At 44.3% G+C, this 27,349-nt stretch overlaps 1 protein-coding gene across 3 annotated transcripts in view; it reads right to left on the reverse strand.

The window, feature by feature from the left end:
- Positions 1–27,349, reverse strand: part of LOC106570418 (protein tyrosine phosphatase type IVA 3) — an 81,827-nt gene that overhangs the window by 30,185 nt on the left and 24,293 nt on the right. Inside the window, exon 2 of one of the 3 annotated variants that reach the window (XM_014142722.2) lies at positions 19,961–20,124. The exons of 1 other annotated variant lie outside the window; for it this stretch is intronic. The gene's annotated coding sequence lies outside the window, so the exon portion shown is untranslated. Of the gene's footprint in view, positions 1–3,214; positions 3,409–19,960; positions 20,125–27,349 lie in introns of those variants that run through there. One more of the 3 variants, XM_014142721.2, reaches the window with a different exon arrangement.

Here is a 27,349-nt window from a genome sequence, read left to right on the forward strand (position 1 = left end):
AGGTCTGGAGTAGGTTTTCATCAAGTATCTCTCTGTACTTTGCGCCGTTCATCTTCTCTCAATCCTGACTAGTCTCCCAGTCCCTGCCGCTAAAGAACATCCCCACAGCATGATGCTGCCACGACCATGCTTCACCGTAGGGATGGTGCCAGGTTTCCTCCAGAAGTGACGCTTGGCATTGGTTTCATCAGACCAGAGAATCTTGTTTCTCATGGTCTGAGAGTCTTTAGATCCCTTTTGGCAAACTCCAAGCAGGCTGTCATGTGCCTTTTACTGAAGAGTGGCTTCTGTCTGGCCACTCTTCCATAAAGGCCTGATTGGTAGAGTGCTACGGAGATGGTTGTCCTTCTGGAAGATTTCCTCTGTGGAGATGGGACACTCTGGAGCTCTGTCAGAGTGACCATCGGGTTCTTGGTCACCTCCCTGACCAAGGCCCTTCTCCCCCGATTGATTCCCTGGTCTGATGAAACCAAGACTGAACTCTTTGGCCTAAATGCCAAGCGTCACGTCTGGAGGAAACCTGGCACCATAGTACAGAGAGATCCTTTATGAAAACCTGCTCCAGAGCGCTCAGGACATCAGACTGGGGTGAAGGTTCCCCTTCCAACAAGGACAACAACCCAAAGCACACAGCCAAGACAACACAGGAGTGGCTTCAGGACAAGTCTCTGAATGTCCTTGAGTGGCCCAGCCAGAGCCTGGACTTGCACCCGATCGAACATTTCTGGAGAGATCTGAAAATAGTTGTGCAGCAACGCTCCCCATCCAACCTGACAGAGCTTGAGGATCTGCAGAGAAGAATGGGAGATAGTCCCCAAATACAGGTGTGCCAAACTTGTAGTGTCATACCCAAGAAGACTCAAGGCTGTAATTGCTGTAAGGTGCTTCAACAAAGTACTGAGTAAAGGGTCTGAATACATTGCTTTGTCATTATGGGGTATTGTGTGTAGATTGACGCATAAAAAAATACTTTTAATACATTTTAGAATAAGGCTGTAACCTAACAAAATGTGGAAAAAGTCAAGGGGTCAAAAATTATCACGACAGCTGTGAGGGAAACAGGAAGTTTCGCCATAATTTTATAAATGCCAACAGATCATTTGTTCATTTGACATGGTGGGATCTTTTTGTGTCTGTAAAATGTATTATGCGAGAAACGGAGGTGTAAATTCCTTTATGCGCAAATCGTGATATAATAACCATCACATCGAAGTAAACTTGGACTCACGCGATGATATGGTGTGTGGTCCTCCGACAAAGACACGGGAAACCATGAAGTTTGTTGAGCTACAGATTAAATCAATTGTGATGAACTTCCCAGGGTGCTGAAAGTGCACAGGGTTGAGCTTGACGCTCCTGTCCAATAAATGTAGAGTGATCTTATTCTGGTGACATGATGATCAATGCTTGACTGCCGTTTGACAACAAAAATATATGATTGTCCTTATCCATAATAATGTCATCATGTAGACTAGCCTAGCCGCACTGTATCTGTGAGCTGTTGGCTAGAGCACACGTGCCAAGACCACATATGCTATTTAACGCAACAGTTTTTTGTTACCAACTATCTGTAGAGTTCCGCAACAAGTCAGTTTGGTGGAAACACACCACTGGTGGGAAAATGCGCATATTTCATAGCTACTGAAAGTCACTCAATTAACCATGTCAGCTAACAATTCTTAGATTGGTAAATTAGTCTAGCCAGCTATCTAAACTTGTAGTAATCATGGCCGAATACCGACCGGGCAGGCAGGATATGTCCCCAGGGGCACCAATTTATTTTGTTTGTCACTCTCACTCAGATATCATTAACATCCCACTGGGCACAGACGTCAGTTCAACATCTATTTACATTTGGTTGAGTTGTCAACTAATGTGAATTCAACAACAAAAATCAAGTCATTGGATTTAGGTTGAAAGTTGGGTGAAAAAAAGACTAACTTCTTTTACATTGATGACTTTTTGCAAATCCAATCAGTTTTTCGTGTTGATTCAAATTCATCATATTGACTATTTTGTTGCTGAAATGACGTGGAAACAACGTTGATTCAACCAGTTTTTGCCCAGTGGGATGGCATAAGTCTTGACAAAATGTGTGGAATTGCAGGAAATTTGTTTTAAAAACTGCAAAAATGTCTCTCCATCCAATGGCAAAATGAGTAGACTTGTATTGCATGTGTTATAAAATTGCTAAACTTCTCTTCGCCTGCTTGCTTTAAATCTACAACATTTTCTCTACTCCCCAAGGCAAAATGTGTGAAAAGGAAATTAACTTTAAAACTGACATTTTTCTCTCCATCATCAAGAGGGGGGCCACACATTTTTTTGCCTGTGAAGTGGGGGGGCTGCAACCAAATCTAGCTTAGGGCCCCCAAAAGGCTAGGGCCAGCCCTGTATGTAAATTATGATTCAAGATGGTGTGCAACATAAAATAATGGTTTGTTTATTAAATGAGCAACAAAAAGGCATTCAATTCACCTTCCATCACTGTTTTCATTTCCCCAACCAATTTGCTACATTAGATACGCTGGAAATGATTCTCTAAGGGTCAAAATAACAATAAAAACATACCAATTATGAGAACATTTTCACAGAGTACTGAGTTTATCTGCTTTACTACCTACATACAATACGTGTTCAATAAAAATACGATTTCATGAATTGTTTACAATTGCCCACATTAGTCCTGCTCCAGATTCAATAATATCATTATTAGACTAGTCTACAATATTGAAGAATTGTGGAACATTACACTGACACACACTAATACAGATAAACGTTATAACCTCAAAATCAATCAGTGCCATAATAAGCCAATAAGACTGCCCTCCAGTGAGCCGCTGTTTGACAGACACTGACCGACGGTAAACCCCCAGCCGCGCAGACGCACCTCGGTTCAATCCGACGATTTAAAACTGCCGGTGTGAAGAAAACATTCTATCCACATCAGATCCATATATTTATCTAAACATATGGCACTGGTCCACGTACATCGAATCCTCTGACCGCTCCTTTAATTATGAGTAAACACTACGACAAAGACAGACCAAACATCTCTTGCAGAACGGCTTTCAGCTTGTAGGGTGGGTAATAAACCCGACACAACGTTTGAGGAATAGGCGCACGCTGGTTATGAGAGAACAGACGTGGCCAAATGAGTTTATGCGCCCGTCTCTACCGCTCTCTCGCCCCTCCCTGTACTGCTTTAGCCTACCTTACGCAGCTAGCACCCTGCGCGGAATAATTCAGCCTGTTCCGTTGTTCCAAAGAGAATAACAGGAGGTAAACAGCCGACACCAAATACCCTTTTCTCTGACTCGGTTGAGACAGTTAAGACTTGATTTATTTATGGCACGTAGCCTACTCGGCTACACTCGGTCGGGTCTGCCGCTCATATCACAGCAAAGCAGACAGAGCCTCTGCTCTTACGAGTGGAGAGAGAGCCGCCCACAACGGTCCATCCCACCCATATTCATTCTTCAGTTCTCATCTCAGTAAATGCTGCTGAACCCGCCAAAAGTTTCTCTCACTTGCAGGAATAAATAAACATTGTCAGGGAAGTGTACAACCGTCTTCCACTAAATCTTTCATTTATCCCCAATATTTATCCTACAATGTAGTTTACCCATTCAAATCGCCCGGGTTCTTTAAATTGAGATTAGGAGAGTGAAATTGAGGAGAATTGCTCCCCTTACTCCACAGCAATGGAAATATTTGTGCCAATGTTCCATACATTTATCATATTTTGTGTAAAGATATTCTTGAAACTTTATTAATTTATTAAAATGAATAAAGGCTCAGGTCCCCACACACTAAAAATTAGGGGTTCAAATCAAATTGTATTTGTCACATGCGCTGAATACAATAAGTACCGTGAAATGCTTACTTACAAGCCCTTAACCAACAATGCAGTTAAAGAGTTAAGAGAATATTAGCCAAATAAACTAAAGTAAAAAATCATAAAAAGTAACACAATAAACAAGGCTAGTCAGTGTGCGTGGTACAGGGTAGTTGAGGTCATTTGTACATAGGTAAGGATAGGTATGGGATGAAGTGACTATGCATTGTAGCAGCGACTATGCATTGTGGGGGGGTCAATGTAAATAGTCCGGCAGTCTTATGGCTTGGGGGTAGAAGCGATTAAGGAGCCTTTTGGTCCTAGACTTGGCGCTCCGGTACCGCTTGCCATGTGGTAGCAGAGGGTACAGTCTATGACTTGGTTGACTGGAGTCTCTGACAATTTTATGGGCTTTCCTCTGACACCGCCTATTATATAGGTCCTGGATGGCAGGAAGCTTGGCCTCAGTGATGTACTGGGCCATACACACTACCAACTGTAGCGCCTTACGGTCAGATGTCGAGCAGTTGCCATACCAGGCAGTGATTCAACCGGTCAGGATGCTCTCGATGGTGCAGCTGTAGAACATTTTGAGGATCTAGTGACCCATGCCAAATCTTTTCAGTCTCCTGAGGGGGAAAAGGTTTTGTCGTGCCCTTTTGTGACTGTCTTGGTGATGTGGACACCAAGGAACTTGAAAACTCTCGACCCGCTCCACTACAGCCCCGTCGATGTTAATGGGGGCCTGTTCAGCCCGCCTTATCCTGTAGTCCATGATCATCTCCTTTGTCTTGCTCACATTGAGGCAGAGGTTGTTGTCCTAGCACCACACTGCCAGTTCTCTGACCTCCTCCCTATAGGCTGTCTCCTCGTTGTCGGTGATCAGGCCTACCACTGTTGTGTCGTCAGCAAACTTAATGATGGTGTTGGAGTCGTGTTTGGCCACGCAGTCGTGGGTGAACAGGGATTACAGGAGGGGACTAAGTACACACTCGTGAGGGGCCCCAGTGTTGATGATCAGCGTGGCAGATGTGTTGTTGCCTACCCTTACCACCTGGGGGCGGCCCATCAGGAGGTCCAGGATCCAGTTGCAGAGGTAGGTGTTTAGTCCTAGGGTCCTTAGCTTAGTGATGAGCTTTGTGGGCACTAGGTTGTTGAACGCTGAGCTGTAGTCAATGAATAGCATTCTCACGTAGGTGTTCCTTTTGTCCAGGTGGGAAAGGGCAGTGTGGCGTGCGATTGAGATTGTGTCATCTGTGGATCTGTTGGGGTGGTATGCGAATTGGAGTGGGTCTAGGGTATCCGGGAAGATGCTATTGATGTGAGCCATGACCAGCTTTTCAAAGAACTTCATTGCTACCGACGTGAGTGCTATGGGGCGGTAATCATTTAGGCAGGTTACCTTTGCTTCCTTGGGCACAGGGACTATGGTGGTCTGCTTGAAACATGTAGATATTACAGACTCGGTCAGGGAGAGGTTGAAAATGTCAGTGAAGACACTTGCCAGTTGGTCCGCGCATGCTTTGAGTATATGTCCTGGTAATCAGTCTGGCCCCGTAGCTTTGTGAAAGTTCACCTGTTTAAAGGTCTTGCTCACATCGGCTACCGAGAGCGTTATCACACAGTCATCCAGAACAGCTGGTGCTGTTCAACAAGGGTTCTTCTAAGATCCTCAAAGTTCTTTGAAGAACCTTATGGTTCTTGGTACTGAAAATTGCCCCCAAAAGGTTCTTCCAAGAACCCCATAGGAGGTCGGGTTCATCGAGGAACCTCCTTAGTTGGTGGGGGTTCTTGCAGGAACCTAACTGCCCAACAGAAACATTTGGACAGTTAGGACAGCAGGTGCAGGCACTTAACTGAAAATGTTTATGATCTCCTCAATTTAATTAAAGAAAGGTTTGTCCCTTGTATGATCTAAATATATATTGTTTTATGATGATACCATCTATCTTTTAATATTTGTGAAAATCTTTCTCAAACAGGAAATGTAAACAATTCATTGGATATCAAGCAACAAAGAGGTAAGAACATGTATGCTATAAGAATATGTCGAAGGCTAGCTGTATTGGGTGCAGATACAGACGAGGAGGCATACAAAGGTATGTCAATTGGTATTGGTGTGTTATGCAGACCACTTGTATTACCCTCCCCCCTTACCTCTTCAATGAAAATCCCATAGACCTCTACGTTATGGACAAGGCATGTGTATGAAAACCATTATGAAAACCGTTTTTTTTCATTCACATTTACCACAAAAACCAAGGTATAAACACTGTCGTGTGCATGTTTTCTTAATCATCTGTACATATTTTTTTTAGATTCACAGACCATTCCTACACCTCTGATGAATATAACAGGAAACCTGTTTGATCACCATGCACTGCAAAATCATTCTGGCTATGGATACAGAGAACATCAACACATTAACATCAACACGGCAGAGAATATACCCATTGGACTTGGGGCTCTGCTGGGAGTTAACCTCCTATTTCGATTTTTGTATTCTGCTTTGCCACTAAAATCATTATAAACACTAACAACTAAAATATTGTGTTATTGTTATATGTATTATTATTAATAGGAGGGGGGGGGGGGGGTTCAAAAATTAACCCCAAAAGGTTCTTCAAAAGGTTTGAGGATCCATTAAAAGGGGTTCTTCTTCGAAGAATTTATAGGGGTTCCCCACAGTTTCAATTTGAAGAACTCCTAAAGGATTATTTAATTACTGCTTATGTTTCTGGCTCCAACAGTGCAGTAATACAGAACAACACAAAACAATACACACAGATGCCAATTTTTTTTTTAATAAATCAAGAAATGTCAGCACGAGCAACGTCAGTCTAGAATATAAATATACAATGAAGAAAAATATAAACGCAACATGTAAAGTGTTGATCCCATGTTTCATGAGTTGAAATAAAAAAGCTTATATACCTCAAATGTTGTGCACAAATTTGTTTACATCTGTTAGTGAGCATTTCTCCTTTGCCAAGATAACCCATCGACCTGACAGGGGTGGCATATCAAGAAGCTGATTAAACAGCATGATCATTACACAGGTGCACCTTGGGCTGGGGACAATAAAAGGCCACTCTAAAATGTGCAGTTTTGTCACACAACAATGCCACAGATTATTCTAGTTGAGGGAGCCGTGCAATTGGAATGCTGACTGCAGGAATGTCCACCAGAGCTGTTGCCAGATAGATGTTAATTTCTCTACCATAAGCCGCCTCCAATGTTGTTTTAGAGAATGTGGAAGTACGTCCAACTGGCCTCACAACCGCGACCACGTGTATGGTGTCGTGTGGGCGAGCGGTTTGCCGTTGTCAACGTTGTGGACAAAGTGCCCCATGGTGGCGGTGGGGTTATGGTATGGGCAGGCATAAACTATGGACAATGAACACAATTGCATTTTATCGATGGCAATTTCAATACACAGAAATACTGTGATGAGATCCTGAGGCCTATTGTGAGGCCCATTTTATATTTAAGGTATCTGTGACCAACAGATGGTACTGGGCGGAGGCCACCTAGCGGTGACTATTTATCTGAAGGCCTGAAGATTGAGAAACAGCTTCTGTCTTGCAGTCCCAGCTTTGATGCACCTGTACAGTCTCTGCCTTCTGGCTGGTAGTGGGGTGAACAGGTCCTGGCTCGGGTGGCTGAGGTCCTTGATGATCTTCTTGGCCTTCCTGTGACACCGGGTGCTGTAAATGTCCTGGAGAGCAGGCAGTGTGCCCCTGGTGATGCATTGGGCTGACTGCACCACCCTCTGGAGAGCCCTGCGAACCAGGCGGTGATACAGTCTGACAGGATGCTGTCAATGGTGTATATGTAGAAGTTAGTGAGGGTCTTAGGGGCTAAGCCAAATTTCTTCAGCCTCCTGAGGTTGAATAGGCACTGTTGCACCATCTTCACCACACCATCTGTGTGGATGGACCATTTCAGGTTGTCAGTGATTTGCACGCCGAGGATCTTGAAGCTTTTCACCCTCTCCACTGCGGCCCTGTCAATGTGGATGGGGGCATGCTCACTCTGCTGTCTCCTGAAATCCATGATCAGCTCCTTTGTTTTGTTAACATTGACGGAGAAGTTATTTTCCTGGCATGACTCTGCCAGGGCCCTCACCTCCTTTCCTGTAGGCTGTCTCGTCGTTGTTGGTAATCAGACCTACCACTGTTGTGTCCTTGGCAAACTTGATGATTGAGTTGGAGACGTGTGTGGCCACGTATGGGTGAACAGGGAGTACAGGAGGAGGCTGAGCACACACCCCTGTGAAGCCTCCAGGTTGAGGATCAGTGTAGCGGAGGTGTTGCTGCCCACCTTCACCACCTTAGGGTCGACCTATCAAGAAGTCCAGGACCCAGTTGCACAAGGTGGGGTTCAGACCCAGGGTCCAGAGCTTAGTGATGAGCTTGGGGGGCACTATGGTGTTGAAGGCTGAGCTGTAGTCGATGAACAACATTCTTACATACAGTGAGCTCCAAAAGTATTGGGACAGTGGCACATTTTTTGTCACTTTGGGTTTGAAATGATACAATGACAATGAGTTGAAAGTGGAGACTGTCAGCTTTGTTTTGAGGGACATTTTTTATCCATATCGAATGAACTGTTTAGAAAGTGCATAGTCGCCCCATTTTTGGTGACCAAAAGTATTGGGACCAATTCACTTATATGTGTATTAAAGTAGTAAAAAGTTACATTTTCGGTCCCATATTCATAGCACGCAAGGCAAGAAATTTGTTGGATGCATTTGCTTTTTGCTACTTAACTTACTACTTTAAAATGGAACTGACAGCATTTTAGCAATATTAAATCTTATTAAAATATGTTCATATACACCCCCAGGAATAATGACACTTTATTTTTTTTTACTTTTTCTGACAAGTGAGCACTTAGATATGGTTATTTTCACGTTTTCATAAATTCTTAGCATGTTTGAGAATTACGTATACTAAGGCATTTGTAAAACCTCTATAGAAATACAGAATGGGAAAGCGGCCGTGCATTTGGACAATTAATAGACACTGCAGTAAATAAAACTTAATAAAAACATCTGTCTTGTGCAGGACTGGAGTCTACGCAGACCAGTACACCATAGCCAGTCAGAGGTACAGTATGACTATATGCAAACAATGCAATTTGCTACAAGGGCCTGCCATCATTCACTTTGAACTGGACTGTGTTTACAGGCAGTTGCAACAGCACGACTTTAGATCATTAGAACACATTCAGCAAAAGCCACAAAATACACTTGAATGGATTTCTGCAAATATGTAGCTAAATACCATGGGAGTCCGCTTACATTTGGGAACTTTACAGTCCTATTGATCAAACAACCAGAAAAAGGTAGGCTCTCTTTCCCTATATGCACATCAACAAGATCAACAACTAATGCCAGCCAGAGCAAGATGAGCTCAAATCTAATGAAGGAACATTAGATAAACCCTCTCAAACTTTCTCAGCTAGTTGGCCGTCAAAATTTCACTGATAGGGTGGTGCAGCGGTCTAAGGCACTGCATTGCAGTGCTAGAGGCATCACTACAGATCTGGGTTTGTTCCCTGCTGTGTCGCAGCCGGCCGCGACCAGGAGACCCATGAGGCGGCGCACAATTGGCCCAGCGTCGTCAGGGTTAGGGGAGAGTTTTGCCGGCTGGGATGTCCTTTTCCCATCGCGTTCTAGTGACTCCTTGTGGCGGCCGGGCGCTTGGGCGCCAGCTGTACGGTCGACAGCTGTACAGTGTTTCCTCAGACACATTGGTGCGGCTGGCTTCCGGGTTAAGCAAGCAGTGTATCAAGAAGCAGTGCAGATTGTCGTGTTTCAGAGGACTCATGGCTCTCGACCTTTGCCTCTCCAGAGTCCGTATGGGAGTTGCAGCGATGGGACAAGACTAACTACCAATTGGATCAAAAAAAAAAAAAATGTGCTGATAAATGCAGCCTGTGATGTCCCAATCAAGCACCCAAGCTAACTGGCTAAAGTTGGCTAGCTTGCTAATTCCAGAAACAAATGAGAGAGCACCTCATTCTGCCCACTTTACTCGTCTTAGCAGAGCTGGTCAGGCTGTTTACATGTTTTACAGAGTGTTCGTGACTAACAATTACTTTTTTTGCCTAGCTAGCTAGCTAACAAAGCGATTCACATTTATTGCTAGCTAAACAAATGACACGTGCATCTCTAGCTGTGTAGCCGCCAAAAAACGATACGGGGGAAAAAGTCAGTCACTCACCCACTCCTACAATGACATAACGTCCTCCTAGCAGCAATCTAGTTAGCTAGCTAGCTAACGTTACGCTCTGTGTTTTTAGCTTGCTACATAAATAGATACGCTAGCATATTAACCACGTTATGACTGACTTGTGATCATTGTCCTTACTAGTTTGATTGTATTGACATTCCCAGCCTTAGTTACATTCATCAGTTTTTGTCCAAGCTATTTAATCATTGAAACTGAAACAGTGCATCCTGAATGGCGGTAGCAAACAATGTACCACGCCAGCTGTGATTTACAACCTGATAGCAATATGTTTTGGACTACCAAGAAATGTATTGGTGAATTATATTAATCATGCATTGAACTGCATCCATCTATTCTGCCAACATGCCTTAGTGTACCTCATGGAATGTTGAGTCAAATAGAACCAATTTTTTACATCTCTTATAAAGTTGGTTTTGTAGCATAAACTAGGAATTTGATATTTTTGACAGATGATTGTCTGTTTCACATTTGCAAAGTAGTTAAAACACTGTCTGTTCCACTTTAATACACATATAAGTTAATTTGTCCCAATACCTTTGGTACCCTAAAATGGGGGGAGACTATGTACAAAAAGTTATATGATTTCTAAACGGTTCAACCAATATGGACGAATACCCTCAAATAATACCTTCAAATTAAAACTGACAGTCTGCATTTTAACCTCATAGTCATGGTATAATTTCAAATCCAAAGTGCTGGAGTAAAGAGACAAACTAAATTTCACTGTCCCAATACTATTGGAGCTCACTGTATGTACACTGCTCAAAAAAATAAAGGGAACACTTAAACAACACAATGTAACTCCAAGTCAATCACACTTCTGTGAAATCAAACTGTCCACTTAGGAAGCAACACTGATTGACAATACATTTCACATGCTGTTGTGCAAATGGAATAGACAACAGGTGTAAATTATAGGCAATTAGCAAGACACCCCCAATAAAGGAGTGGTTCTGCAGGTGGGGACCACAGACCACTTCTCAGTTCCTATGCTTCCTGGCTGATGTTTTGGTCACTTTTGAATGCTGGCGGTGCTTTCACTCTAGTGGTAGCATGGGACGGAGTCTACAACCCACACAAGTGGCTCAGGTAGTGCAGCTCATCCAGGATGGCACATCAATGCGAGCTGTGGCAAGAAGGTTTGCTGTGTCTGTCAGCGTAGTGTCCAGAGCATGGAGGCGCTACCAGGAGACAGGCCAGTACATCAGGAGACGTGGAGGAGGCCGTAGGAGGGCAACAACCCAGCAGCAGGACCGCTACCTCCGCCTTTGTGCAAGGAGGAGCAGGAGAAGCACTGCCAGAGCCCGGCAAAATGACCTCCAGCAGGCCACAAATGTGCATGTGTCTGCTCAAACGGTCAGAAACAGACTCCATGAGGGTGGTATGAGGGCCCGACGTCCACAGGTGGGGGTTGTGCTTACAGCCCAACACCGTGCAGGACGTTTGGCATTTGCCAGAGAACACCAAGATTGGCAAATTCGCCACTGGCGCCCTGTGCTCTTCACAGATGAAAGCAGGTTCACACTGAGCACATGTGACAGATGTGACAGAGTCTGGAGACGCCGTGGAGAACGTTCTGCTGCCTGCAACATCCTCCAGCATGACCGGTTTGGCGGTGGGTCAGTCATGGTGTGGGGTGGCATTTCTTTGGGGGGCCACACAGCCCTCCATGTGCTCGCCAGAGGTAGCCTGACTGCCATTAGGTACCGAGATGAGATCCTCAGACCCCTTGTGAGACCGTATGCTGGTGCGGTTGGCCCTGGGTTCCTCCTAATACAAGACAATGCTAGACCTCATGTGGCTGGAGTGTGTCAGCAGTTCCTGCAAGAGGAAGGCATTGATGCTATGGACTGGCCCGCCCGTTCCCCAGACCTAAATCCAATTGAGCACATCTGGGACATCATGTCTCGCTCCATCCACCAACGCCACATTGCACCACAGACTGTCCAGGAGTTGGCGGATGCTTTAGTCCAGGTCTGGAAGGAGATCCCTCAGGAGACCATCCGCCACCTCATCAGGAGCATGCCCAGGCATTGTAGGGAGGTCATACAAGCACGTGGAGGCCACACACACTACTGAGCCTCATTTTGACTTGTTTTAAGGACATTACATCAAAGTTGTATCAGCCTGTAGTGTGGTTTTCAACTTAAATTTTGAGTGTGACTCCAAATCCAGACCTCCATGGGTTGATAAATTGGATTTCCATTGATTATTTTAGTGTGATTTTGTTGTCAGCACATTCAACTATGTAAAGAAAAAAGTATTTAATAAGATTATTTATTTCATTCAGATCTAGGATGTGTTGTTTAAGTGTTCCCTTTATTTTTTTGAGCAGTATATTTCTCTTGTCCAGATGGGAGAGGGCAGCGTATGTATTTCTCTTGTCCAGATGGGAGAGAGCAGTGTATGTATTTCTCTTGTCCAGATGGGATGGGAGAGGGCAGTGTGCAGTGTATGTATTTCTCCTGTCCAGATGGGAGAGGGCAGTGTGCAGTGTATGTATTTCTCTTGTCCAGATGGGAGAAGACAGTGTGCAGTGTATGTATTTCTCTTGTCCAGATGGGAGAGGGCAGTGTGCTGTGTATGTATTCCTCTTGTCCAGATGGGAGAGGGCAGTGTATGTATTTCTCTTGTCCAGATGGGAGAGGGCAGTGTATGTATTTCTCTTGTCCAGATGGGAGAGGGCAGTGTATGTATTTCTCTTGTCCAGATGGGAGAGGGCAGTGTATGTATTTCTCTTGTCCAGATGGGAGAGGGCAGTGTGCAGTGTATGTATTTCTCCTGTCCAGATGGGAGAGGGCAGTGTATGTATTTCTCCTGTCCAGATGGGAGAGGGCAGTGTGCAGTGTATGTATTTCTCCTGTCCAGATGGGAGAGGACAGTGTGCAGTATATATATTTATCTTGTCCAGATGGGAGAGGGCAGTGTGCAGTGTATGTATTTCTCTTGTCCAGATGGGAGAGGGCAGTGTATGTATTTCTCTTGTCCAGATGGGAGAGGGCAGTGTATGTATTTCTCTTGTCCAGATGGGAGAGGGCAGTGTATGTATTTCTCTTGTCCAGATGGGAGAGGGCAGTGTGCAGTGTATGTATTTCTCCTGTCCAGATGGGAGAGGGCAGTGTGCAGTGTATGTATTTCTCCTGTCCAGATGGGAGAGGGCAGTGTGCAGTGTATGTATTTCTCCTGTCCAGATGGGAGAGGGCAGTGTGCAGTGTATGTATTTCTCTTGTCCAGATGGGAGAGGGCAGTGTATGTATTTCTCTTGTCCAGATGGGAGAGGGCAGTGTATGTATTTCTCTTGTCCAGATGGGAGAGGGCAGTGTGCAGTGTATGTATTTCTCCTGTCCAGATGGGAGAGGGCAGTGTATGTATTTCTCCTGTCCAGATGGGAGAGGGCAGTGTGCAGTGTATGTATTCCTCTTGTCCAGATGGGAGAGGGCAGTGTGCAGTGTATGTATTCCTCTTGTCCAGATGGGAGAGGGCAGTGTGCAGTGTATGTATTTCTCTTGTCCAGATGGGAGAGGGCAGTGTATGTATTTCTCTTGTCCAGATGGGAGAGGGCAGTGTATGTATTTCTCTTGTCCAGATGGGAGAGGGCAGTGTATGTATTTCTCTTGTCCAGATGGGAGAGGACAGTGTGCAGTATATATATTTATCTTGTCCAGATGGGAGAGGGCAGTGTATGTATTCCTCTTGTCCAGATGGGAGAGGGCAGTGTGCAGTGTATGTATTTCTCTTGTCCAGATGGGAGAGGGCAGTGTATGTATTCCTCTTGTCCAGATGGGAGAGGGCAGTGTGCAGTGTATGTATTTCTCTTGTCCAGATGGGAGAGGGCAGTGTGCAGTGTATGTATTCCTCTTGTCCAGATGGGAGAGGGCAGTGTGCAGTGTATGTATTCCTCTTGTCCAGATGGGAGAGGGCAGTGTGCAGTGTATGTATTCCTCTTGTCCAGATGGGAGAGGGCAGTGTGCAGTGTATGTATTCCTCTTGTCCAGATGGGAGAGGGCAGTGTGCAGTGTATGTATTTCTCTTGTCCAGATGGGAGAGGGCAGTGTATGTATTTCTCTTGTCCAGATGGGAGAGGTCAGTGTATGTATTTCTCTTGTCCAGATGGGAGAGGGCAGTGTATGTATTTCTCTTGTCCAGATGGGAGAGGGCAGTGTGCAGTGTATGTATTTCTCTTGTCCAGATGGGAGAGGACAGTGTGCAGTATATATATTTATCTTGTCCAGATGGGAGAGGGCAGTGTGCAGTGTATGTATTTATCTTGTCCAGATGGGAGAGGGCAGTGTGCAGTATATGTATTTCTCTTGTCCAGATGAGAGAGGGCAGTGTGCAGTGTATGTATTCCTCTTGTCCAGATGGGAGAGGGCAGTGTATGTATTTCTCTTGTCCAGATGGGAGAGGGCAGTGTGCAGTGTATGTATTCCTCTTGTCCAGATGGGAGAGGGCAGTGTGCAGTGTATGTATTCCTCTTGTCCAGATGGGAGAGGGCAGTGTGCAGTGTATGTATTCCTCTTGTCCAGATGGGAGAGGGCAGTGTGCAGTGTATGTATTTCTCTTGTCCAGATGGGAGAGGGCAGTGTATGTATTTCTCTTGTCCAGATGGGAGAGGTCAGTGTATGTATTTCTCTTGTCCAGATGGGAGAGGGCAGTGTATGTATTTCTCTTGTCCAGATGGGAGAGGGCAGTGTGCAGTGCGATAGCGATCGAGTCCTCAGTGGATCTGTTGGGGCTGTATGCAAATTGTAGCGGGTCTAGAGTTCAAACAAAGGATCCAACTCAGGGAAGTTGAATTTCTGGTGGAAATGCTGTTAAATGACCGCCGATCTAATATCCAAAAGTTATTTGCGGCTGTAGTTAATAATGTAATACATTTTTTACATTTTATTTTAATACTGTCAAGTTGGCTAGGTGCTAGAAACAGGGCGACCATGTCTTTTTGGCACAATCTTGCTTTCATTGCCTTGTCTGTCCAGCAGGTCTCCCTTTCCCCTGAGCTCCCCTTTCTAAACAATAGCCATACAGCTCTTTTGTCTAGCCTCTACCTGCCTTGCATGCCCAGGCAACTAAATGGCAAGTAAATTGCAAACCTATTCTATACCACCCTGATAATCATGCTTGAGAAAACAGTAAAGTCCTACCCCATAATCTTAAAGTGAAGTGACAAACAGATTCTAGGTGGGTTAGCAGCACAGGGCATTGACTCAGCAGTTAAACAAACAGAAACACACAATTACAGGCTGAGGTCCCTGAGGAGGGTCCAATTCCCAGAAGTCAGTACAAGTGGGAGCTATGGTGGAGCTTAATTGTGTGGTGCTGTGCTGTGTGTTTGTGCCGGTTAGACTCAAGGGTCACATGCAATCAACAGGAGAGAAAGTGAGAGGCGGGGGTGTTGAGATCAGTAAATCTTAGGAGGTACAAGGTTGATGGATGCACACATACACAACACGTGAACTGACTGGAAAAATGTAAGCATCCGATCTAATGGAACTAGGACTTTTGACACCACTAAACTAGAATGACTTTGTTTTCATTCTATTACTATGGTTGACACACGAAGGGCAATTCCATATTTCACAAGTTTGGACATCACAGCACAGCACAGTAGACACAGTAAAGTACAGTGCAGTACAGTACAGCACAGAACAGTAGAGTAGGGTAGAGTTCAGTACAGTGCAGTAGAGTAGGGTAGAGTTCAGTATAGTGCAGCTGAGTAGGGTAGAGTTCAGTATAGTGCAACTGAGTAGGGTAGAATTCAGTACAGTGCAGTAGAGTAGGGTAGAGTTCAGTACAGTAAAGTAGGGTAGAGTTCAGTGCAGTAGAGTATAGTTCAGTACAGTAAAGTAGGGTAGAGTTCAGTACAGTGCAGTTGAGTAGGGTAGAGTTCAGTACAGTGCAGTAGAGTAGGGTAGAGTTCAGTACAGTGCAGTAGAGTAGGGTAGAGTTCAGTACAGTGCAGTAGAGTAGAGTTCAGTACAGTGCAGTAGAGTAGGGTAGAGTTCAGTGCAGTAGAGTATAGTTCAGTACAGTAAAGTAGGGTAGAGTACAGTACAGTAGGGTACAGTAGGGTAGAGTTTCATACAGTGCAGTAGTGTAGAGTACAGTAGAGTGCAGTAGAGTAGGGTAGAGTTCAGTACAGTAGAGTAGAGTAGGGTAGAGTTCAGTAGAGTAGGGTAGAGTTCAGTAGAGTGCAGTAGAGTAGGGTAGAGTTCAGTACAGTAGAGTAGGGTAGAGTTCATTAGAGTAGGGTAGAGTTCAGTACAGTGCAGCTGAGTAGGGTAGAGTTCAGTACAGTGCAGTAGAGTAGAGTTCAGTACAGTACAGCACAGTAGGGTAGAGTTCAGTATAGTGCAGCTGAGTAGGGTAGAGTTCAGTACAGTGCAGTAGAGTAGGGTAGAGTTCAGTACAGTGCAGTAGAGTAGGGTAGAGTTCAGTGCAGTTGAGTATAGTTCAGTACAGTAAAGTAGGGTAGAGTTCAGTACAGTGCAGTTGAGTAGGGTAGAGTTCAGTAGAGTAGGGTAGAGTTCAGTAGAGTGCAGTAGAGTAGGGTAGAGTTCAGTACAGTAGAGTAGAGTAGGGTAGAGTTCAGTACAGTAGAGTAGGGTAGAGTTCAGTACAGTAGAGTAGGGTAGAGTTCAGTACAGTGCAGTAGAGTTCAGTACAGTGCAGCTGAGTAGGGTAGAGTTCAGTACAGTAGAGTAGAGTTCAGTACAGTACAGCACAGTAGAGTAGGGTAGAGTTCAGTATAGTGCAGCTGAGTAGGGTAGAGTTCAGTACAGTGCAGTAGAGTAAGGTAGAGTACAGTATAGCAGGGTAGAGTTCAGTACAGTAGAGTTCAGTGCAGTAGGGTAGGGTAGAGTTCAGTACAGTAGAGTTCAGTACGGTGCAGTAGAGTATAGTTCAGTACAGTAAAGTAGGGTAGCGTTCAGTACAGTGCAGTAGAGTAGGGTAGAGTTCAGTACAGTGCAACTGAGTAGGGTAGAGTACAGTGCAGTAGAGTTCAGTACAGTGCAGTAGAGTTCAGTACAGTGCAGTAGAGTAGAGTTCAATACAGTAAAATAGGGTAGAGTTCAGTACAGTGCAGCTGAGTAGGGTACAGTACAGCACAGTAGAGTTCAGTACAGTGCAGTAGAGTTCAGTACAGTGCAGTAGAATAGGGTAGTGTTCAGTACAGTGCAGCTGAGTAGGGTACAGTTCAGCACAGTAGGGTAGGGTAGAGTTCAGTACAGTAGAGTTCAGTACAGTGCAGTATAGTTCAGTACAGTAAAGTAGGGTGGAGTACAGTACAGTAGGGTACAGTAGGATAGAGTTTCATACAGTGCAATAGTGTAGAGTACAGTAGAGTTTCATACAGTGCAGTAGTGTAGAGTACAGTAGGGTAGAGTTTCATACAGTGCAGTAGTGTAGAGTACAGTGCAGTAGTGTAGAGTACAGTGCAGTAGTGTGCATTACAATGTACTGCGAGAGAGAGAGAGAGGTTGCTGAACATAACAGTATGGTCTACCATTACTTGTTAATTCTTCAAGAATTTCCTTTTTTTTCAGCTTCAGACCAATGCCTACTTCTCACTTAAAACATTTTGTTTTTAATAGCCTTTCATTTGACACCCAATTTGAAATGCTCTTATGAACTTCACGTTGGTGCTCATGGGTCCTTTTTGATGGAAATGCCCCCCCCTCCATTGAGCTCCCATCCCACTGAGCACACACTGGTTGAATCAACTTTGTTTCCACGTCATTTCAATGAAATGACGTTGAACCAATGTGGAATAGATGTTGAATTGACGTCTGTGCCCAGTGGGATGGCTATACGCCATTGTAATATGGAGTGGCTGTCTCTTCAGAACAATTACCCAGCTCTTTTTTACACTGACAATTTTTCGAGCAGCTGTGGGCATCTGGGTCCTGGGTATGATGGCACTTAAAAATAAACCGGAAACCAGGGAGTGGAGGGTCGACTGCACACCTTTCAGGACCAACAAGGTTTGGGATGAGAGCCCATTTGCTATCCATCCTCAAGATGCCACCGCCAACCCCACCGGGCCCAACAGTCCACCCTGGATCAACATTGGGGGTTTCATGTGCAGATGCATCCCTAGTGCCCGTGCACTCTGCACCCATGTCACGTTGTTGCAATGTGTCCCCTTGGAATTTTGAGATATTTATTTCTGCACCTTGGCAGTGGTCATAGAGGGGCCTGCCTCAGTTCAGGCTCGGTTCTCAAAAGTTTGAGGAGACTCAAACGTGGATAATCAGATAGGTCAAGTTGCTATTTTGAAAAAAAATAAAAAAATTAACAAATATATTTAACTAGGCATGACAGTTAAGAACAAATTCTTATTTCCAATGACGGCCTACCCTGGCCAAACCCTCCCCTAACCCAGACGACACTGGGCCAATTGTGCGCCGCCCTATGGGACTCCCGATCATGGCCGGTTGTGATACAGCCCGGGATCAAACCAGGGTCTGTAGTGATGCAGTGCCTTAGACCGCTGCGCCACTCGGGAAATGCCAAGTCATTTCACTGTGCCAAGATGGTGGTCTCCTTAAAATTCTGGCGTTTATTATTATGGCGGTGACCTCTTCAAAGAATTATGGTTTAATCGTTGTGGAGACACGATATGAGAGGTCAAGTGAGTGTAGCATCATGCGGCGGGGTGACGGTTGTGACTGAATGTGGTCTGTGTGTGTGTTTATGTGTGAGTTTTGTCCGTGTATGTGTCTCAGTGTGTTTGTCTCAGTGTGTAACCTGCATGTCCAACAGGGCTGTTTTGACACCAGGCACTTCAGTGAAGCGATTTCCCTGAGTGGGGACCTGATGCTCTCTCGACTGAAACGTAACTAAAAATAAACCTGCCAGCTGCTTTCTGATGCATTTAGGCCAGTGGGTACAGAGAACCGAGGGCTGCACAGTATGACATAACATGGGAGAGTTGGGGAGGGAGGCTGTGTGTTTTGAAATCAAAGACGTGCTTCATGAATTTTGAGCCATCCACTGACCACTGCCATTTGAAAATTAAGAAGGCAGGCCATACTAAATTAGGAAATAAAAATTATTGGCATGGAAATTGATACTGATATGGAGGGTGAAATTATTTGCAACAAATCCATTTTCATCAACATACCTAACAAAATGTCCTACTGTAACCTTTCAACACAGACTACCAAAACAAGAATCACAGCACACCAATCGTTCCAATAAGAGTAACAATGAAACTTCAAATGCATGAAATAGGCCTGCTACAAGCTACAAGCTTCACATTGTAACACTGTTGTCATGGTAGCAGGGTAACACAATACAGCAATGGGGTGAGAATATACTATACATTCATGAAGATGTTGCAGCCAACTTCAAAGCAGCAGCACCATTCCACTAGGGGTTAAAGGTCGCAACCGGAGGTGCCCAAACAGAAGAAGCAGTGGAGCAGTAGCTGAGAGCCCTTTCCCAGAAGTCAGTGCTTCAGAAGGCGTCAATACCACCCCCCCTCCCAGATGTCATTAGCAGCAATATTTCACACATCCACCTAGAGGAATGCAGGTGGCCTCTGCCATTTCAAACCAGCGTCACGTCTATAGGCCTGAAACGTCAGCATACGTGTGAAGGTTTACAACCGACCTGGGAGCTCCATGTACAGAGTGTGACTTGGCTGGGTCGTGTTCAGAGGGGAGAGAACGTTTTGAAACTGGAGGTAGAATAGGACTACCTGAATTTATCCATTATGAACACACATTTTCCCTTTCTGTTGCAAAATGTTCCGCTACGGTGTGCCCTCCTGAACACGACCCTGAAGTGAACTACACCACAAACTCTTTATGCAGCCAGTCACATATTAGGGGTTAGCATTTTGAGTCGTATTTACCAGTTGGGGGAGTGGGGGGGCTTTGATTTTCATTGCCTCAACATGGCTCCTGAATTCCCTCGTCCGACATTTACATAACTTGATCCCTGACCTTTGAGTGCAACCTTTCCCGACCGAGGCTGGGCCTCCGCTGGCTGGGTCTCCGCTGGCTGGGCCTCCGCTGGCTGTCATCACGAGGGCAACAAAAGAGATATCTGTCATCGATCAACAGCACACAGAACTGGAGCAAAACTCCAGGCATGGTATGTCCATGTCCTTAACACATGAACACAACCTTTCCTCCATGGGAAACTGAGTAGGTCAGCAAGCAACCCACGGTGGAAAACATTAGCCATCATGAATGAATACATGATCAAAGTAATGATGGCCCCAAACACTGATCTTCAGTCAGTTTTATTTTGCATTTACCCACCTAATGGTTATGGTTAGGCAACAAAGCAACTTTCACACAATTTTTGTTGCAAGTGACATCTCAAGCAACTGTGCTGATACATGAAGGAACTAAAGCACTATTTCAATGGCATGCAACATCCAATCAAAATTAAGCAGCTTTTGCAATTTCATTCCATATGGTTTTGGAATTCTCAATACCAACGTCACCTGCTGCATTACATCGTGATTTCACAAAGTATGGGATATTAATGAATGAATCCTTTATCGTCCCATAGGTAAATTTGCTTGGCAACCTTTGTTCCAGACATACATATCACATCGGACCCCAGTAAGACTAGCTGTCGATATTGGCGCCTGACCCTAATAAATCCAAATAAAATAAATCACAAGACACTTCACTTAGCCTATACACAACATACACCGAATGTACAAAACATTAGGAACACCTGCTCTTTCCATGATATGGACTGACCAGGTGAAGCTATGATCCCTTATTGATGTCACTTGTTAAATTCCACTTCAAATCAGTGTAGATGAAGGGACAGATTAAAGAAGGATTTTTAAGCCTTGAGACATTGTGTATGTGTGCCATTCAGAGGGTGAATGGCCAAGACACATTTTCTTTTTATTCAAGAATGGTCCACCACCCAGCCAACTTGACAACTGTGGAAAGCTTTGGAGTCAGCATGGGCCAGCATCCCTGTTGAACGGTTTCGACACCTTGTAGAGTCCAAATTGAAGCAGTTCTGAGGGCAAAAGTGGGGGTGCAACTCAACATTAGGAAGGTGTTCCTAATGTCTGGTATACTCAGTGTACAGGACACACTTCACAAGACACAGACAATATTAGTTGGTGGGTTATTTCATTGTCCTTCTGTGTTAAGGAACCTGTTGCTGGTTGATATGAGGGGTAAACTCTGGGCATAAGATACATCTCTACCCCAACCTAATGATAGAGTGCTAGTGTCTGGAGTACAATGCTCTGCTTCGCTCTCTGATCAGCTCTGTATTATTGAGAGGAAATGTACTCATCATGATTTCCATCCTCCCCCATTCTCACAATCAATGAACCAGACCCTGGTTCTACTGTGGCACACACAAGGAAGGGAGAAAGGACAGGAGACAGGCCCTAGGACCAGTGTGTCTGGGCTGGCTCAGCTTGGTTGCCTACTGTGGTATCCCCGAGTTGTGCATCATTCTGGTGATATATATGCTTTTGTTGACAGGAAACATTTTTTTTGTGTGAAGCCGGCTATACTGTGGTATGGTTATTTTCCGTTGCAAACCACCAGAACGATGCACAACGCTGGGAGTCCAACCAATGCACACACTCCCGATGTTGTGTCCCAAAGCGAAGGCCCATTATGGAGATCGCCTCCCTCACAGCAGGTCACAGACAATGGGCGTGTCCAAATCATCTCTCCTTCCTCCTGAAGTGTGCACTCGTTCACTGATCCCCACAAATGTAAAAGTATTGGATTGGTGTTGACATGGGCTAGAGGGAGTTTCCATATATCAGTCATTTCCTTTTAAATCCATGAAGGGAAGTGAACAAGTGCACACTTCAGGAGAAAGATCACTTATACGCACCCCTGTTTTGTGGGTGTTAATGGCTTCAACAAACAGGAGTGAGTTTTTAGAAACCACTAATTTACAGCAAGGATCCACTTAACCTAATTTCTCCTTTCACTTCTGACACTGCATCCCAGCAGTCAAGGTGAGAAAAAAAAATCTACCACAGTCTAGGCCAATCTACTCCTTCCACCCAAAACATCCTAATGTGACTGATATTACACTACGCTAAGGGTTCATATTTTTAGGAGGATAAAAAAAAAAATATTGCAGGTGTACAGTGGGGGGAAAAAGTATTTGATCCCCTGCTGATTTTGTACGTTTGTCCACTTACAAAGAAATGATCAGTCTATAATTTTTATAGGTTTATTTGAACAGTGAGAGACAGAATAACAACAAAAAAATCCAGAAAAACCCATGTCAAAAATGTTATAAAATGATTTGCATTTTAAATGAGGGAAATAAGTATTTGACCCCTCTGCAAAACATGACTTAGTACTTGGTGGCAAAACCCTTGTTGGTAATCAGAGGTCAGACGTTTCTTGTAGTTGGCCACCAGGTTTGCACACATCTCAGGAGGGATTTTGTCCCACTCCTCTTTGCAGATCTTCTCCAAGTCATTAAGGTGTCGAGGCTGACGTTTGGCAACTCCAACCTTCAGCTCCCTCCACAGATTTTCTATGGGATTAAGGTCTGGAGACTGGCTAGGCCACTCCAGGACCTTAATGTGCTTCTTCTTGAGCCACTCCTTTGTTGCCTTGGCCGTGTGTTTTGGGTCATTGTCATGCTGGAATACCCATCCACGACCCATTTTTAATGCCCTGGCTGAGGGAAGGAGGTTCTCACCCAAGATTTGATGGTACATGGCCCCGTCCATCGTCCCTTTGATGCGGTGAAGTTGTCCTGTCCTCTTAGCAGAAAAACACCCCCAAAGCATAATGTTTCCACCTCCATGTTTGACGGTGGGGATGGTGTTCTTGGGGTCATAGGCAGCATTCCTCCTCCTCCAAACACAGCGAGTTGAGTTGATGTCAAAGAGCTCCATTTCGGTCTCATCTGACCACAATACTGTCACCAGTTGTCCTCTGAGCCATTCAGATGTTCATTGGCAAACTTCAGACAGGCATGTATATGTATTCTTGAATAGGGGGACCTTGCAGGCACTGCAGGATTTCAGTCCTTCACAGCATAGTGTGTTACCAATTGTTTTTTTGGTTACTATGGTCCCAGCTGCCTTGAGATCATTGACAAGATCCTCCCGTGTAGTTCTACATTTACATTTTAGTCATTTAGCAGACGCTCTTATCCAGAGCGACTTTCAGTAGCGAATGCATACATTTCATACATTTTTTCCCATACTGGTCCCCCGTGGGAATCGAACCCACAACCCTGGCATTGCAAACACCATGCTCTACCAACTGAGCCAAACGGGACTAGTTCTGGGCTGATTCCTCACCGTTCCCATGATCATTGCAACTCCACGAGGTGAGATCTTGCATGGAGCCCCAGGCCGAGGGATATTGACAGTTCTTTTGTGTTTCAGTCCATTGTGTTTCTTCCATTTGCGAATAATCGTACCAACTGTTGTCACCTTCTCACCAAGCTGCTTGGAGATGGTCTTGTAGCCGATTCCAGCCTTGTGTAGGTCTACAATCTTGTCCCTGACATCCTTGGAGAGCTCTTTGGTCTTGGCCATGGTGGAGAGTTTGGAATCTGATTGATTGATTGCTTCTGTGGACAGGTGTCTTTTTTACAGGTAACAAGCTGCGGTTAGGAGCACTTCCTTTAAGAGTGTGCTCCTAATCTCAGCTCATTACCTGTATCAAAGACACCTGGGAGCCAGAAATCTTTCTGATTGAGAGGGGGTCAAATACTTATTTCCCTCATTAAAATGCAAATAAATTTATAACATTTCTGACAAGCGTTTTTCTGGATATTTTTGTTGTTATTCTGTCTCTCCCTGTTCAAATAAACCTACCATTAAAATTATAGACTGATCCTGTCACGTCCTGGCCAGTAAAAAGGGTTAAATGGTATTGTAGTTTGGTCAGGACGTGGCAGAGGGTATTTGTTTTATGTGGTTCAGGGTGGTGTGTTAGTTAGGAGGGCGTTTGATTTATTATTTCCGGGTTTTGAGTTATGGTCTATGTTTATGTATTTCTATGTGTAGTCTAGTGAGTGTGTTTCTATGTTGAGTTAATTGGGGTGGACTTCCAATTGAAGGCAGCTGTTTGGTGTTGCCTTTGATTGGAAGTCCTATATTAGTTGGGTGTGTTTTGTCTTGTATTTGTGGGAGATTGTTCTGTGTTTAGCCTTGTCAGACTGTCTGTGGATCGTTCGTTCTCTTGTTTGTTGTTTTTGGTGTTCAGTTTGATTTAATAAATGTTCAAAATGAACAAACACAGTCCTGCTGCATTTTGGTCCTCCTTCACCGACGATAACCGTGACAGATCCTTTCTTTGTCAGTGGGCAAACGTACAAAATCAGCAGGGAATCAAATACTTTTTCCCCCCACTGTAGCTAAATGCTTGTGTTCCTAGCTCCAACAGCGCAGTAATATCTAAAAGTAAAAGAATGGAATTAAGAAATATATAAATACTAGGATGATCAATGTCGGAATGGCACTGACTAAAATACAGTAGAATACAGCATGTACATACAGTTGAAGTTGGAAATGTACATTCACTTAGATTGGAGTCATTATTAAAACTCATTTTTCAACCACTCCACAAATTTCTTGTTAACAAACTATAGTTTTGGCAAGTCGGTTAGGACATCTACTTTGTGCATGACAAGTAATTTTTCCAACAATTGTTAACAGACATCACTATATCACAATTCCAGTGCGTCAGAAGTTTACATACACTAAGTTGACTGTGCCTTTAACCTGTTAGGGCTGGGGGGCAGTATTGACACAGCCGGATAAAAAACGTAACCAGATTAAATCGGGTACTACTCCTGCCCAGTAACTAGAATATGCATATAATTATTGGCTTTGGATAGAAAACACCCTAAAGTTTCTAAAACTGTTTGAATGGTGTCTGTGAGTATAACAGAACTCATATGGCAGGCCAAAACCTGAGAAGATTTCATGCAGGAAGTGGCCTGTCTGAGAAGTAGTGTTTCATCTTGGCTCTTTTTATTGAAGACTGAGGATCTGTGCAATAACGTGACACTTCCTACGGCTCCCATAGGCTCTCAGAGCCCGGGAAAAAGCTGAACGATATCGAGGCAGGCTCTGGCTGAAACACTTTATCGCTTTTGGCAAGTGGCCGCTCAGAGTACTATGGGCTTAGGCGCGTGCCCGACTCGACCGAATGCTTTCTTTTCTTTTGTCTGTTTACCTAAACGCAGATTCCCGGTCGGAATATTATCGCTTTTTTATGAGAAAAATGGCATAAAAATTGATTTTAAACAGCGGTTGACATGCTTCGAAGTACGGTAATGGAATATTTAGAATTTTTTTTGTCACGAATTGCGCCATGCTCGTCACCCTTATTTACCCTTTCGGATAGTGTCTTGAACACACGAACAACGATGGATTATTTTGGACCAAACCAACATTTGTTATTGAAGTAGAAGTCCTGGGAGTGCATTCTGACGAAGACAGCAAAGGTAATACAATTTTTCTTATAGTAAATCTGACTTTGATGAGTGCTAAACTTGCTGGGTGTCTAAATAGCTAGCCCTGTGATGCCGGGCTATCTACTGAGAATATTGCAAAATGTGCTTTCACCGAAAAGCTATTTTAAAATCGGACATATCGAGTGCATAGAGGAGTTCTGTATCTATAATTCTTAAAATAATTGTTATGCTTTTTGTGAACGTTTATCGTGAGTAATTTAGTAAATTCACCGGCAGTGTTCGGTGGGAATGCTAGTCACATGCTAGTCACATGCTAATGTAAAAAGCTGGTTTTTGATATAAAAATGAACTTCATTGAACAAAACATGCATGTATTGTGTAACATAATGTCCTAGGGTTGTCATCTGATGAAGATCATCAAAGGTTAGTGTTACATTTAGCTGTGGTTTGGGTTTATGTGACATTATATGCTAGCTTGAAAAATGGGTGTCTGATTATTTCTGGCTGGGTACTCTGCTGACATAATCTAATGTTTTGCTTTCGTTGTAAAGCCTTTTTGAAGTCGGACAGTGTGGTTAGATTAACGAGAGTCTTATCTTTAAAATGGTGTAAAATAGTCATACTTTTTAAAAATTGAAGGTTTTACATTTCTAAGGTATTTGAATAACGCGCCACGGGATTACACTGGCTGTTGAGTAGGTGGGACGCTTGCCCATAGAGGTTAAACAGCTGGGAAAATTCCAGAAAATGATGTCATGGCTTTAGAAGCTTCTGATAGGCTAACTGACATAATTTGAATCAATTGGAGGTGTACCTGTGGATGTATTTCAAGGCCTACCTTCAAACTCAGTGCCTCTTTGCTTGACATCATGGGAAAATCAAAAGAAATCAGCCGACCTCAGAAAAATAATTGTAGACCTCCACAAGTCTGGTTCATCCTTGGGAGCAATTTCCAAACGCCTGAAGGTGCCACGTTCATTTGTACAAACAATAGTACATAAGTATAAACACCATGGGACCACGCAGCCGTCATACCGCTCAGGAAGGAGACGCGTTCTGTCTCCTAGAGATGAACGTACTTTGGTGCGAAAAGTGCAAATCAATCCCAGAACAACAGCAAAGGACCGTGTGAAGATGCTGGAGGAAACAGGTACAAAAGTATCTATATCCACAGTAAAACGAGACCTATATCGACATAACCTGAAAGGCCGCTCAGCAAGGAAGAAGCCACTGCTCCAAAACCGCCATAAAAAAAGCCAGACTACGCTTTGCAACTGCACATGGGGACAAAGATCATACTTTTTGGAGAAATGTCCTCTGGTCTGATGAAACAAAATAGAACTGTTTGGCCATAATGACCATTGTTATGTTTGGAGGAAAAAGGGTGAGGCTTGCAAGCCGAAGAACACCATCCCAACTGTAAAGCACGGGGGTGGCAGCTATGGGGGGACTTTTCATGTTGTGCGGGGGGCTTTGCTGCAGGAGGAACTAGTGCCCTTCACAAAATAGATGGCATCATGAGGACGGAAAATGATGTGGATATATTGAAGCAACATCTCAAGACATCAGTCAGGAAGTTAAAGCTTGGTCACAAATGGGTCTTCCAAATGGACAAGGACCCCAAGCATACTTCCAAAGTTGTGGCAAAATGGCTTAAGGACAACAAAGTCAAGGTATTGGAGTGGCCATCACAAAGCCCTGACCTCAAGCCCATAGAAAATGTGTGGGCAGAACTGGAAAAGCGTGTGCGAGCAAGGAGGCCTACAAACCTGACTGAGTTAAACCAGCTCTGTCAGGAGGAATGGGTCAAAATTCACCCAACTTATTGTGGGAAGCTTGT

Source organism: Salmo salar, chromosome ssa14 (assembly GCF_905237065.1).
Source record: "Salmo salar chromosome ssa14, Ssal_v3.1, whole genome shotgun sequence".
Taxonomy (NCBI): domain Eukaryota; kingdom Metazoa; phylum Chordata; class Actinopteri; order Salmoniformes; family Salmonidae; genus Salmo; species Salmo salar.